General features: G+C 55.2%; 1 long non-coding RNA gene across 1 annotated transcript; it reads right to left on the minus strand.

Moving 5' to 3' along the window:
* Positions 1–5292: 5292 nt before the first annotated feature.
* Positions 5293–11340, minus strand: LOC129010300 (uncharacterized). The gene is made up of 4 exons (XR_008492970.1): positions 11087–11340; positions 8630–8913; positions 6983–7112; positions 5293–6649 (listed from the first exon to the last, which is right to left on the minus strand). It is a non-coding gene; the product is annotated as an uncharacterized LOC129010300 (long non-coding RNA).
* Positions 11341–12934: the final 1594 nt, after the last annotated feature.

Genomic DNA, 12934 nt, shown 5'->3' on the forward strand with positions numbered 1-12934 from the left:
TCCCTGGGGCTGCTTTCAGGAAAGAACAAAGAGGGACGGCAAGGCTGGGGAGTGGCAGGGCATCTGGAGACGCTTATTTGTAAGCCCAACTAGCTCCCCTGAGCTTCAGCTGCTGCCTTTATCTGGCCCGATAATAGACCGAAACCATAGTCTGCTCCCTGTTGAGTGATCTGTGGGCCTGCCAGGGTGGCAGTGGCCCAGGGTGGCGCTGAGCACTGCTCCAGCTGACATAGGGCGGGGAGACACCAGCCTGCAGGCTGCCTGCCATGCAAGGATGTTCTGTCCATCCAGGGGTCCTCAGTGCCTGTCTAGGAGGCTCAGGACATATCTGGAGAAGGGCAGCTTCATCTATTGTGGTGTGTGGTATTTCCAGCACTGAGCATGGTGCCTGGCATATAGTGGGAGCTCCGTGGCTGAACATTAAGCATTCAGCACCTATTTATCAGAGATCTACGATGTGCAGGAAGCTGTGTTTCCCCCTCCCCATCCTTCTATATGCTTCCTTCAGCACCTGTTGGGGATTCCTTGATGCAGTGAGAGGCAGGGAGTCTCCAAGGCGGTTGGTCTGTGAAAGGCCAGTCGGGGGCCAGCCTTGCCCATCATGTCTCAGGGAGGAAGCATCAGTGCCTAGGATAACAGCAAGTGCTTGCTCATGTGACCAGTGCCATCTCCTCAGCACCAGCAGGCAGGCATGGGGCTGCTGCACTCCCATTTTGCAGAGGAATGGGGCTTGCGCCCAGATTTTGCGCCTCATCCTTCAGCACCCAGAGTGCCGCTGCCACCCTGGCAGGCTCACAGATAGCTTAACAGGGAGCAGAATATGGTTTCGGTCTATTATTGGGCCAGATAAAGGCAGCAGCTGAAGCTCAGGGGAGCTAGTTGGACTTCCAAATAAGCATCTCCAGAAGCCCTGCCACTCCCCAGCCTTGCAGTCCCTCTGTTGGGTGGGATAAGAGCTGGGGTTGGGCTGGGCTGGGGAAGGGCAGCCAATGGAGATGAGGTGAGGAGCAGAGGGAGGGGGCGGGCTGGGCCAGTGGGCGTGGATGGGCTCAGGACTGGGCCCCCGGCCTGGGCTGCTGGATGGAGCAGGGCCGGCTGGTGGGAATCCAATGACCCCAGCTCTTCTCTGAGCGGCCACTGGCTACCTTTTGAGAGGGCAAACAGTGCCGGGCGGGATCTGGGGCTAATGACTGTTTTCCAGCAGGCGATTCCTCTATGTGGGGTTTATCTGCCTGGGTCATCATTCTGCAGACTGCACTTACCAGGGTAATAGCAGGCTAGTCTGGGGCCTCTACCTGCCCATTGGCCTTGGGGCCCTGCAAACAGATGGCAGTAGATGAGGGAGGGGAGGGCAGGAATAAACAGGAGCAGCACCCACTGTGTTTTCTGAACGGCAGCTCCCTGCCTGTGTTTTCTGAAGGGCGTCTCCACAGCTTGGCGGGGGAAAGCCTGGTGAGGACGGGAGAGAAGATTCAACCCAGGGTCAGGGGCTGGGTTTCAGTTGCTCTCCTCCCCCTCCTCCTCCAACTCCAGCCTCCCGCTTCCTATCCCTCTCCCATAGGGAGGCGGACAGAGAAACACGCCTACAGCAGCCCGTTTCAGGAGACTGAGTGCTGGGTCACTGCAGCTGTGTGTCCTCAGCTCAGGGTGGCTCCCCTCACCACAGGCTCATTGCCGCCCAGATCCAGGGAACCCCCATGGACACCCGCGCCCCCCAGTCCTTACCCCAACTGTCAACCCCTGCCCAAGTCCACACGGACCCCTTCACTGGCCTTAGGGGTCCCTCTCAACCCCCTCCTGCCGCACACTGCTTCAAAGCCATCCTCAGGAAGCCCCAGCTGGAGAGGGCAGTGCTGCTGACTGAGGTGGCCCGGGTGAGCGGTGCAGTGCTTTGAGGACTCACGTGGCTTTCCAAATCCCATGGCCACCCATGTGGAGGAGTTATTTTCAGTTTACAGTTGAAGATGCTGAGGCTCTGAGAGCTTAAATGATTTGTCCCAGTGTGGGCAGAATAACAGCCTCCCAAAGATGTCCACATCCTAATCGCCAGAACCCATGAACGTGTTCCCTTACATGGCAGAAGGGACTTTGCAGATGGGATTAAGGATCTCGTGTTGGAGAGATTATCCTGGTTATCTGTGTGGGCCCAGTGTCATCACTAGGGTCCTTTAAACTGGACGAGGGAGGCAGGAGACTGAGGTGGTGTGAGGGAGATGGAAGGGAGCCCAGGAACGTGGGCAGACGTGGGAAGCTGGAAAAGGCAGGAAAATGGGTTCCCCTGTGGAGTCTCCAGGGGGACCGCAGCCCCACACCTTGATTTCAGCCAGTGAGACTGTTTTGAACTTCTGGCCTCCAGAGCTGCAGTGGTAAGTAAGATTTATTTATTTATTTAGAGACAGGGTCTTGCTCTGTCGCCCAGGCTGGAGTACAGTGGTGAGATCTCGGCTCACTGCAGCCTCTGCCTCCTGGATTCAAGTGATTCTCATGCCTCAGCCTCCTGAGTAGCTGGGACTACAGGCACATGCCACCACACCTGGCTAAGTTTTGTATTTTTAGTAGAGATGGAGTTTCACCATATTGCCCAGGCTGGTCTTGAACTGCTGACCTCAAGTTATCCTCCCACCTCAGCCTCCCAAAGTGCTGGGATTAGAGGCGTGAACCACCACACCCAGCCAGTAAGATTTATTTAAATAAAGAAATAGAGTTGTGTTGCGTGGAGCCCCTAAATTCTGGAAATCTGTTACGGCAGCCGCAGGAAGCTAATACTACCAGCTGGTGAGTGGTGGAGCTAGATGTTGAACCCAGAGTGGAGGGCTGGGCTCCAGGTTGCTCTCTTGGCCTGGCGTGGCTGTGCCTGCCACTTTCTCTGCCTCTTGTCCCACTCCCCGACTGTGTTTTCTGAAAGGTGGCTCCATTGGCGGGGGAAAGTCTGGTGAGGATGGGAGAGAAGATTCAACCCAGGGCCAGGGGCTGGGTTTCAGTTGCTCTCCTCCCCCTCCTCCTCCAACTCCAGCCTCCCGCTTCCTGTCCCTCTCCCATAGGGAGGCGGGCAGAGAAACATGCCTACAGCAGCCCATTTTTTGGGGGTTCATATTAGGGGCAGGTCTGTGCTGGCCGTCGGGGCTGGGAGTGTGGAGAGCACTGTGGCGGCACAGTTGACACCGCCTCTGCCGAGGTCCACGCAGCCTGGCTGCCTCCACGCTTCACTGGGTTTTTCCTTCCTGGCTGCTGCGTCATTTGATGCAGGGGGAGGGTGGGATGAGGGGGTGTCTTTGGGTCTCTCCTTGGGGGCCCCTGAGGTTCTGTGTGGCTATCTCAGGGTAGGGGGTGTCTGGGTGCCTGGTGTGGGGAGGATCCGAGGGCCCTGCCCCTGTGGTGTGTGTGGGTGTGGGGGAGGGTGTCCCAGACACTGTGGCCCTTTCTGGGCAATGTATCTCTCAGCCCCTGCGTGTGAATCTGGAAATGTGAGCATGTGAGTGTGCCTGTGTGTGTGTGTGAATTTGTTGTGACTGTAAGTGTGTGAACATGTGTCCCTGTGCCCTGTGCTCACTCATTCCTCTGTGTGAACATGTGAGTGTGCAAATGTGGCTGTCTGCTCATTCTCCTGTATGTGACTGTGTGAACACATGGGAGCGCGTGCCTCTTCACACCCTGCATGTGAATGTGTGTGGACACGTGAGCATGTGAATGTGCAGACACACCCACTCTCCCCCATGTGTGGATGTGTGTGTCTCTAGATGTCCTTGTGGGAGTGAGTGTTTGAGCATGACTTCTTCCTCCTCTGTGTGTGAACATGTGTGTGTGTGTGTGAGTGTGTGGCTGGGGAAGCGCCACCCCCCAGCCATCCAGCATTGCCTCATCCCTGTGACACAGCCGCTAATGACTGTTTGCCATTGTCTGAGCGGTGGTGGCATCACCTGCACTAATGACAGTCTCCCCTGCCTAATGACCTGGCTCCTGCCCCATCATTTAGGAGCCTCAGGAGCACTGGCCATGTGACCAGAGAGATGTTGACCAGCTCAACACATTTCCCATTGGGGTGTTGTGGGGGGGTGGGGAAGTCATAAATCCCACCCCTCCCCAACAGCCCTCAGGGTGCCGGCGTGGGCTGGAATTTCAGCTGGCTGATGGCATCCTGGGCGGGAAGCCCCAGGTCTGGCCCTGCCCTCTGTCTCCGGCAGAGCTGGGCGGCTGCTGTCCCTCTCCACAGGTGACCCTGGACCCTGGCAGCCAGATCCATATCAGGTTCCAAAGACAGGGCTTTCCTTTCCACCATGAAACCCCCAGGCCCTCTCACCTCTGCGAATGGAGATGTCCCTTCTGAGCAGGGCTCTCTGTGCCCAGGAAGCTCTGATCTGCAGCTGACCTTGGGGAGCAAGGGGGTCTGGAGCAGCCAGGGAACCACAGGGTCCAGAGCAGGCTGCCTGCGTGGAGGCCACCGCAGAGCCTGATTCAGCCACACCGTCAATATTTCTTTTATGATCAACATTAAATTAAAATAGCCTCTGGATTCTGGAGGAGAGCTGGGCAGGGGGGCTGCCCCCTTTCTGTGAGCTCACAGCCACAGCCATTTCTTCATATTCTCTTCTAGCTTTCAATCTGCTCCCTCCCGTTGATGTTCCCCACTTACAGGCAGGCCTCCTCCTACGTGAAGTTTACCTGGATCTGCAGGGAAGCCTAGGACTCTGCCTGGGGCAGGAGGGACTCCTTAAAGGTGTTCCGGTTTGAGAGATACGGGCCTGCAACTGGCTGTGAGACCTTGAGCTGGGGGTTGGGGGAGCTGCGGTGTCCTCCTCTGCCAAGTGCAGATGCAGCGGTACCTGCTCCCTAGGGCTGCTCTGGGGAATAGGTAAGCGCTGTGCATTATATAAACCATTCAGAACATTGCCGGCACACAGCAAGCACACAGTAAATCTTTTTAAAGCCTCTGAGCCTGCATTGCCTCCTCTCCAAAATGGAACAGATAACTGCTGGTGCTCATGGCTGTCGTGAGGATTAGTGAGAATCCAGGGGAAGCGCCTGCTGCAGAGTGGGGCAGCTCCGGCATCTTTCTCATGGAGTCCTCAGCTTGGCCGCTTCTCTCCTCACCCATGAGGGGCTGAGCGGGGGAAAAAGGAAGGAGTGGTTGCACTGGCTGTTTTCATTGCTGCCTCAGTGTCCCTGTCCTGGTGGGGCACTCCCTCACTTGCCAGCCAGGGACTGTGGCTTGCTTACATTACTTATAGCGGGACTCATCTGTGACTCACTAGAGGGTCGTGAGGAGAGAAAACCAGTCCAGTGCATTACAGAGTATCGTTTTGTAAATGTATGTGTCTGTTGGTTGCTGTAAAATGTATTTCTTACTGTGCGTTGAGGTTAAGAAGCTGGAGACACCTGCTCCACTGTCTCTGGGCAGGGCAGAAGCAGGGGTCTGGGGACTGCCTGGTTTTGCCTTGCTCCTCCTCTGCTCCATCATGAGATTCGCACTAAGCACCCATGTGTGCTGTCCTGGCACGGCTGGGCCCCAAAATGGGAGAGCCCAGATCCAGCTGGAGACACATCCCTTCCTGCCCCCAGCAACCCACAGAAGTACCCCCTCATGCCATGTGCCTGGGAAGGCCCACACCTGACATCCAAGGTGCTATGCCACCCAGGAGCGGCCTGCAGGCTGGAGGGTGCTGCAGGACAGGCAAGGGTACAAGGGAAGGCCTTCCAAGCTTGCCTCTCATCTGGACCTAGGCCCAGATGAGTTTCAGGGCTGAACCAAGCTGTCCCTGAACCCTGCTCCTTTCCTCATGATGCTGGACACTTAGTCAACCAGCCCAGGGGTAGGGTGAGGGCATCAGAAAATGCTTCCCACAAAAGCAGACCAGTTCGGGGTGGGGGCCCTGCAACCCAGGCATGGTTTTTTTTCCTTCCCCCAACACAACAGCCACACCCTCAGTGTGGGCCTAAATGAAAGCTAGTGGTGGGCAGGGGCAAGGGGTGTTAGGGTGCCCCAATAGCAACGGCTGCCATTTACTGAGGGAGGCCTCTGTGCCAGGCGCAGCACAGATCAACTTCAATCTTTATGACTCTCTTAAAGGGTTCATATCTATAAAATGGTGCTCATTTTATAGAAAGCAAAGCTGAGGTCCAGAGCAGTTATGTCCACACAGTAAGTGCTAGGGCTGAGAATCAATCCCAGGTTGGTCTCTCTCTGCATCCTTCTGTGGCTTCTGAGGGAGAGACTCGTGTGTTACTGGGGACACAGCACTGGCACACAGGCTGGTTCCAGAGGTCAGGAGGAGAGAACTTGGTCTTAGAAGGCTTTGCAGTACACCAGCTGGAGAGGCTTCCTTTGAGGAGAAGCTGACCTTTTCCAGGTACTCCCCAGAGATTCCTTTCCCAGTATAACCTTAGCTGGGGCCTCCCTGGCAATGAAGGCAAGAACTTGCTCATGGGGAGAGCTGCTCCTCATTGAGAGTTTTATCAGTGAGTTTCCTTGATTATCAAGAGGAAAAAATTGCAGCAGGGGAGATGTGATTTAGATTCCAAAGTCTTCTTTGGCACTCCTTAAGGGCAGGGACTAATCCTCCAGGGACTAAACTTCCAGCAAAATAGGCTTAATGAACACTGGAGACTCTCGCAACTAGTGATGATCATGGCATGTGTAGCTCTGTGAGAACATCTGAAAAGTAATACATAAATAAGGGCAAATGAGTACAGGGTAACTTGGGATCTAAGTGCCGAGGGGACGCGAAATAAGTGGTGTAGTAAGCGGTATAAGTTGGGTGCGGTTGGCCAGGGAAAGCTTCCAAGAGCGGGGAGTATGTGATGGTCTGGGAGGGACAAGGCTTTCTTCGAGGCTGGGGCAGGCAGGGGGAGTAGCTGGCATCTGGCATCCTAGAAGCATCATTTCAGAACCAGCCAGTCCTTGGGAGCCCTACCCCAGAGACGGCTCAGTGACCTGGTACTCTGGGAATTTGCCCTGCCTCCTGGGTGGGGATTGTCCACCACACACCTGTCCAGCTCAGTTGGTGCCACTGAAAAATGACATGGAAATGTGGTGTGGCCTTGAGCCAGGTCCTCCTCTCCAGGGTTTTGGCCCAGTTTTGGCCTGTGGCCCATCCAAGTATCTTCTCTGTGAGATGCTGGGAAGAGAAAAGAGGGGAGTGTGGCTTCTGCCAAGGTGGGGCTGAGGGAGATTCTGGGAAGTGGAGTGGGGAGTGCTACCAAGGCCAGCCACCCCCCTCCTCAGGAGCCAGAGGCCAGTCAGGAGGGTGTGTGCCCTGTGGTCAGCCTGCTTCCAGACTCGGCTGCATCCAGGGCGGAAGCCCGGACCTGAGGCCATGGAGAGAAACCTCAGATTCACAGAGCTCCTGGGCTGGAGGGGACATGAGTCTCCCTAGTTTCCTTACAGTGAGGGAGGTGGGGGCCAGGGGTTGGGAAGGGAGGATAGAGCGTGTATATGTGTGTGTGTGTGTTTGTGTGTGTGTGTTTATGTGTGTGTGTTTGTGTGTGTGTGTGTGTGTGTGTGTGTGTGTGTGTGTGTGTGTAGGATGGATAGACCCAGGTTATGAGGTTTTTGATTTTTGAGGAATTCCCCGAGGGTGGGGGAGGCTGGTGTCTCCCAGACCAAGGTCTGAGGTGGGAGCAGCAGGGTCACCTGAACTCTAGTGCTGGGGTGGTGGCTGTGGAGGGAGAGACAGGCAGAGCCCAGGTGGCTCCCTGCAGGAAGGGTAGTTGAGGAAGCAGGGCCGGGAAGCTGGAAGGGGTAGGACCTAGGTGAGGAGATCCTTGGTGGGGACAAGGAGGCACGTGTGTCTGGCTGTGCTGGAGCTGAAGGCCTGAGAGCATACAGTGAGATGGGTAGCAGATAAAGCACCCTGAGGGCAGAACTCTGGGCCGTGTGGTGTCCTCTTCCTGTAATCAGGAGGCAAAGGGAGCCCCTGGTGGTCCAGTAGGACCAGACCGCTCCTTCACCTGGGGCTGCCAGCCAGGCCTGCCCATGCTGTGCTCCAGAAGCTGCAGCCTGTCCAGCCAGGCTCAGGGGAGGTCTTTGGATCCCCAGTGGTGGATTTTGGGGTGGGTGGAGGGGATAATTTGGGGAGAGACATATCCAGGAATTAGCTGGGGAAGGAGAGGTTAAGGGTCAAGATACAGGAGAACTTGTGGTTGGGGTTGACTCCTGGTCTGTCTGATCTCTGTGGACACCCTGAAACAGAGAGAGAGAGAGAGAGAGGCATCTCTTTGGGGATTCTAGTCCCTTTACAGCTGGCATTTAGGTGCATGCCTGCAGCAGCCTCAGGAGTGACAGCATTTGGCCACCTATCGCCTTCGCAGCAAACTTCCCGTGCTTTAAAACAAGGGTGTCCTGTTAAGGGTCAGCAGAAAGAGATGCAGGGGAGGGACTGGCCCCTGGCAAGGAGGAGAGCCTCCCCTCCCCTCACCCATTGTCTTTTGGGGTGAGGGGGCAGCACGGGGAGGCTACTGGGGAGCATGGAAGGGCCTGGAAGGAGGGACAGAGATGGTGAGTCACTAGCTAAAGGCCACACATGGAGGCCGGAGGAAGCTCGTGTCTGAGCCCCATGGGGACAGCTCTGTTGCCGGCTCTCCACAGCCTTTCCGTCTTGTCTTGGGCTTCTTGCCCAGGCCCTGCTGTCAGTACCTGCTCCCTGAGCCAGTGCCTGGCACACACAGCCATGAGATCATGGGGCGGGGTAAATTGGCAGGCCCCCGATCTCCCCTGGAGCTGTGGCAGGTGCATGTTGGAGCTCTGGGCCTGGCGCCTCTGTAATCTCCCTCCTGGCCCCTTGCAGGGAGGTGGCTCCTCCAACCAGCCAGTTCTGCCTTTTCCACCTAAGTCCCCAGACTCCAATAAAGGTGGAACATTGGCCCAATCCATGGCATGAATTCTTGAGATTAGACTTCAAGAAGGACTTCCTACTCAACCTACGGGATGGTGGGATAAGGGTAGAGGGAGTTAAAATTAGGAATAAATATTAATAATAAGTGTATTATTCATCATCGAGGGCTTATTCTGTGCCCTGCTCTGTGCTAAGTGCTTTGCAGGTAGTTCTCATGTAATCTTTACCATAACCTTGTAGAGCATAGAAACTCAGGCCGAGCTTTCGCAGCCAGTGAGCAGAGGAGCTGGTGCTTGTGCTGAGCTTCTAGCTGTGGGTTAAATCTGGAGGGTACAGTGAGGCTGGCCACTGGAGGATCACGTGGGCTCCCAAGTACCCACGATCCATCATTTAGCATTCAGTTGTGAATAAGACAGGGGTATGGAGGTCAAACATGTAGGAAAGGTAAGAGCTGAGTTCATGTTCCAGAGGGCGAAAGTCAGGACGCAGAGGTGGGTGGGACTGTTTCTGTTTGGCATCTCTTGAGTCAGAAAAGAAGCAAGCACATCAGAATGGCAGCAAGAGGGATTGAGGTGAGACAGCAAGACGTTCTGACTTCCAGGGCTGCATGTCATCAACACGTGAGGGGCGTGTTTCCTGCAGAGGGAGAGCTGCTTACCGGCTCAACTGGGAAGTGGGAGGATGGACGGCTCACGGTGGGGTCTCTGTTCAGGCTTGTGTGTGAGCACCTGTGTGTGCATGCGTGTGTGTGTGCCCAGATATGTGTGTCCACAGTCTTTAGTGAGGCATCTTCTGCCTCCACGGGCTCTGAGATCTCCAGCAGCGTCTGTTGTTGTGAGCACAGGCCCCCGAGAGAGGACTGTTTCCTTTGCTGATGGTCTGAAAGGTACTTTATGTTTGGATGCAGTGCTGTCTTGATTGGGGACCATTCTTTTTCCTCAAATGTCCTCCAATTTGGCAGGCCATGTATTCCAATCTGGAAAACTCCACCCTTACTTTCAGGAATTTTTCTCTGCCCCCTCTCTAAGGACCTCCATTCCCTTTCCTTTCATTGAGGTTAAACGCCTTTCCTTGATATGACTCGTTCGCCCCTGCTGCGTTCCAGCTTCTACAGGATTGGATCCACTGTAGCGAGTCCACACATGCTTAGTAGCATGGATGCAGGGGGAGAAGGGGCACGTGAATGACTGCGTGTGGCTGGGGACAGCCCTCGGGTGCTCTCTGTTAGGTGTCATGTTGGCTGCTGGCCCTGTCTGCCCTTGGTGTCCAAGCCTGTGCCCCGTGTCAGGGGTCTGGGGTCAGATTCTATGTTTCAAGGTCCAATGGCAACACACACACACACACACAAATTCTTGGATGTCAGGGCCAGGTGGGACCCCAGAGTCCACCTAGGTGCATCTATCCTTCATTGATATACAAGGCACCCCCCAGAGAGGGAAGGGCCTTCCCTGCCCAAGATCACACAGGAAGTTGAGGGGATACAGCCGGGTCTCCTGACTCCTAGTCACAGCTCTCTTCACCATACTACATTCTCTCCCTAATTTTGACAACCTCCTCTCCCTTCTTCTCTCTCTCTTTGCTGTCATCTCTGTACTTTTCTCATGCCCTCCCCTTTCAGAACCTGCCCATTTCTCAAGGCCTAGCCTGGCCCTCCTTCACTCTGGAACCTGCCTGATTCCTTTCCCCTAACTTCTTTTGCACCATTAGCGACAAGTCCTGCTAATTCTCATTCCCTAATTGTCTGTAACACAAATTAATGCTTGATTACTTGATGCTCTAATGACCTGGGCTCTAACCAGGCTCAATTGCTTTCTAGCTGCGTGACCTTGGGCTACTTACTTAACATTCTTAGTCCTCTGTTTTGTCATCTGTAAAGTGGGGCTGGCTTTTGAGCCTGAGTAAACAGCAGAAGCCAAGACTCAGAGGGGTAAACTTCAAAAACGGCAGTGTTAAAATCTAAGGTGTGATGGTGGTGTGTTGGGAGCAGTGGTGAGAAGGCAGGCAGGGGTCAAACTGGGGGAGCCTCAGCTGTGTGGGGCTTATGTTATTGGTAATGGGGCTCCCATGAGGCTTTTTGGAAGGGAAGTAACAAACCCCTACCTAGAGCTTGAAGCGGGGTAGAAAGGTCACTAGCTTTGCAGCTGGCAGATCTGGATTGAAATTCCAGCTCTACCACTGACTAGCTGTGTGATGCTGCACACATTGCTAGATCTCTCTGAGCCTCCTTTTTCAATCTATAAAATCAGGATTATACTCACCTTATGGAATTGTGGTAAGGATTAAACAAGAAAAGGTCTATTAATTGCTTAGCTTGGAGTCTTGCACTTAGTAAGTACTTAACAAGGAGTAGCCGTGATTACTGGTGCTGTCGTCATTACCCAGCAGCGCGTGTCTGCCTCCTGGCCTGCCTCTGGCCTGGGTCTCTCTGGGCCCTGGGTGTCAGGCTCATTCCTCATTTCCCAACCTGGAAGCTTCCCAAGGGCAGGGCTCACATGCATCATCTTCTTGCTCTGGCTGTTTCAGGAAGTGATGGGAGTGGGGAAGGCTGTTGAACTGGTGATGTCACACTTTGGGGCTTCTGGGTGGTTCTGCAGAGTCCCCAGGGACCTGTAGGCAGGTGGAGAGGGGATGGGGGAAGTCTCAGGTCCTCTTGCTCATCCATCAGCTGTGTAGTGTCTGAAGTGATTAAGGAGCTTGGGGAGGTTGGTGTTGACAAGATGTTAAGCCATTTCTCCCAGGGACAGTCCCTGGGGCCTCAGGCACTGTGGTGGGCCTACCTCTGCTCTGGAACCCCATGGTGGGGGCAGGCCCATCCCCCAGAGAGGAAGCATGGAGGTGGGAGCTGAGGGTAACTTGACTGCCACCTTCCCCCACCCCTGACTGAGTGTCTCCTCGGCCCATGTGGATGGAGCGGGGAGCCAGACCACACTATCAATGAAATAATTAGAGCCTAATATTAGACAGTATTTCTTTAACACCTACTAGGTGTTCATGGGTGTGCTGGGTGCAGAAGATAATCATTTGGCAAGGTTGGCTGGGCCCCTGCCTGCAGAGAGGTTACAGTTTGGAGGAGGATTCAGACAAGCACACAGAGGATACGCACCAGGAAGGGAGGAAGCCTGGGGGCTACGGGAGCCCTGAGGGCTGCACTTGGCCTCTCTAGAATGGCCGTGTGAAGTTCTGTGAGGGTGAGACATAGCTGGCCCTGTAGGCTGAGCCAGGGACATGCAAGCAGTTGTGTGTTTGGAGAGCAGACCAGGGTGTTAAAAGGGTCGGGTGGAGGTGGCGGTAGAGGGTGACAGTGGCTGGAGATGAAGCCAGAAAAGTATGTGGGGCTCTTGAATGCTGATATGAGGAGTGAGCTTTCTGTCCCAAGGGAAGCTGGGAGCTGTTGATGAGTTTTAAGCAGGAAGGGATGTGGTCAGATGCAGGGGCTGCAGTGCTGTGGGAATGGGGAGGATTGCGAGGGGTCTGCCTTTGGGTTTCACGGAGCAAGGGAGTGATGACAGGGGCATGCTCCTGCAGAGGGAGGAGAGGATGGGGTGTGTGGGTCTGGAGCAGGCAGTCTGAGGTGGGCCTGCCCAGGTGAGAGGGTGTGGGGACTCCATCAGGTCGGGGTTTGGAGCCCAGGGCAGGGCTGAGGGAGGGGGAAGGGTGAGGTGGAGGGCTGGACTGCAAGACCAGGCAGGGGAACTGCGGCTTCAGCTCTGCCAGCACTTCCCTTAGGCCTCCCAGGCTGGTCTGCTCCACTGGCCCTCAGAAAGACTTGCCTCCTCACCGAGCCTCAGTGTTCTCATCTGAAGAATAGAGCGGGCAAGGCCTTTCTCCTACACACTCAGGTATCTGATTAGTGAACAGTCACAGTGTCTCCATCTGGGCCCTGAGTTATGGGAAAGGCAAGCCCATGACCCACCAGGCCCCCTGAAGAGCCACGCCACAGTCTGAGGTGGGCTCTCGGTGTTGACCAGCTCTTGGAGTACTTCAGGAGGAGGTGGAGGGATTGGGGAGTTCTAGGAGTGTGTCCATGATAAAGAGCCGCAAACAAGGTCCCAGGTCCAAGGCTGCCTCCCCTCCCCTGTGACATGGGGTGCTCTCTCAGACCCCTC

Source organism: Pongo pygmaeus, chromosome 10 (genome assembly GCF_028885625.2).
Source record: "Pongo pygmaeus isolate AG05252 chromosome 10, NHGRI_mPonPyg2-v2.0_pri, whole genome shotgun sequence".
Taxonomy (NCBI): Eukaryota; Metazoa; Chordata; class Mammalia; order Primates; family Hominidae; genus Pongo; species Pongo pygmaeus.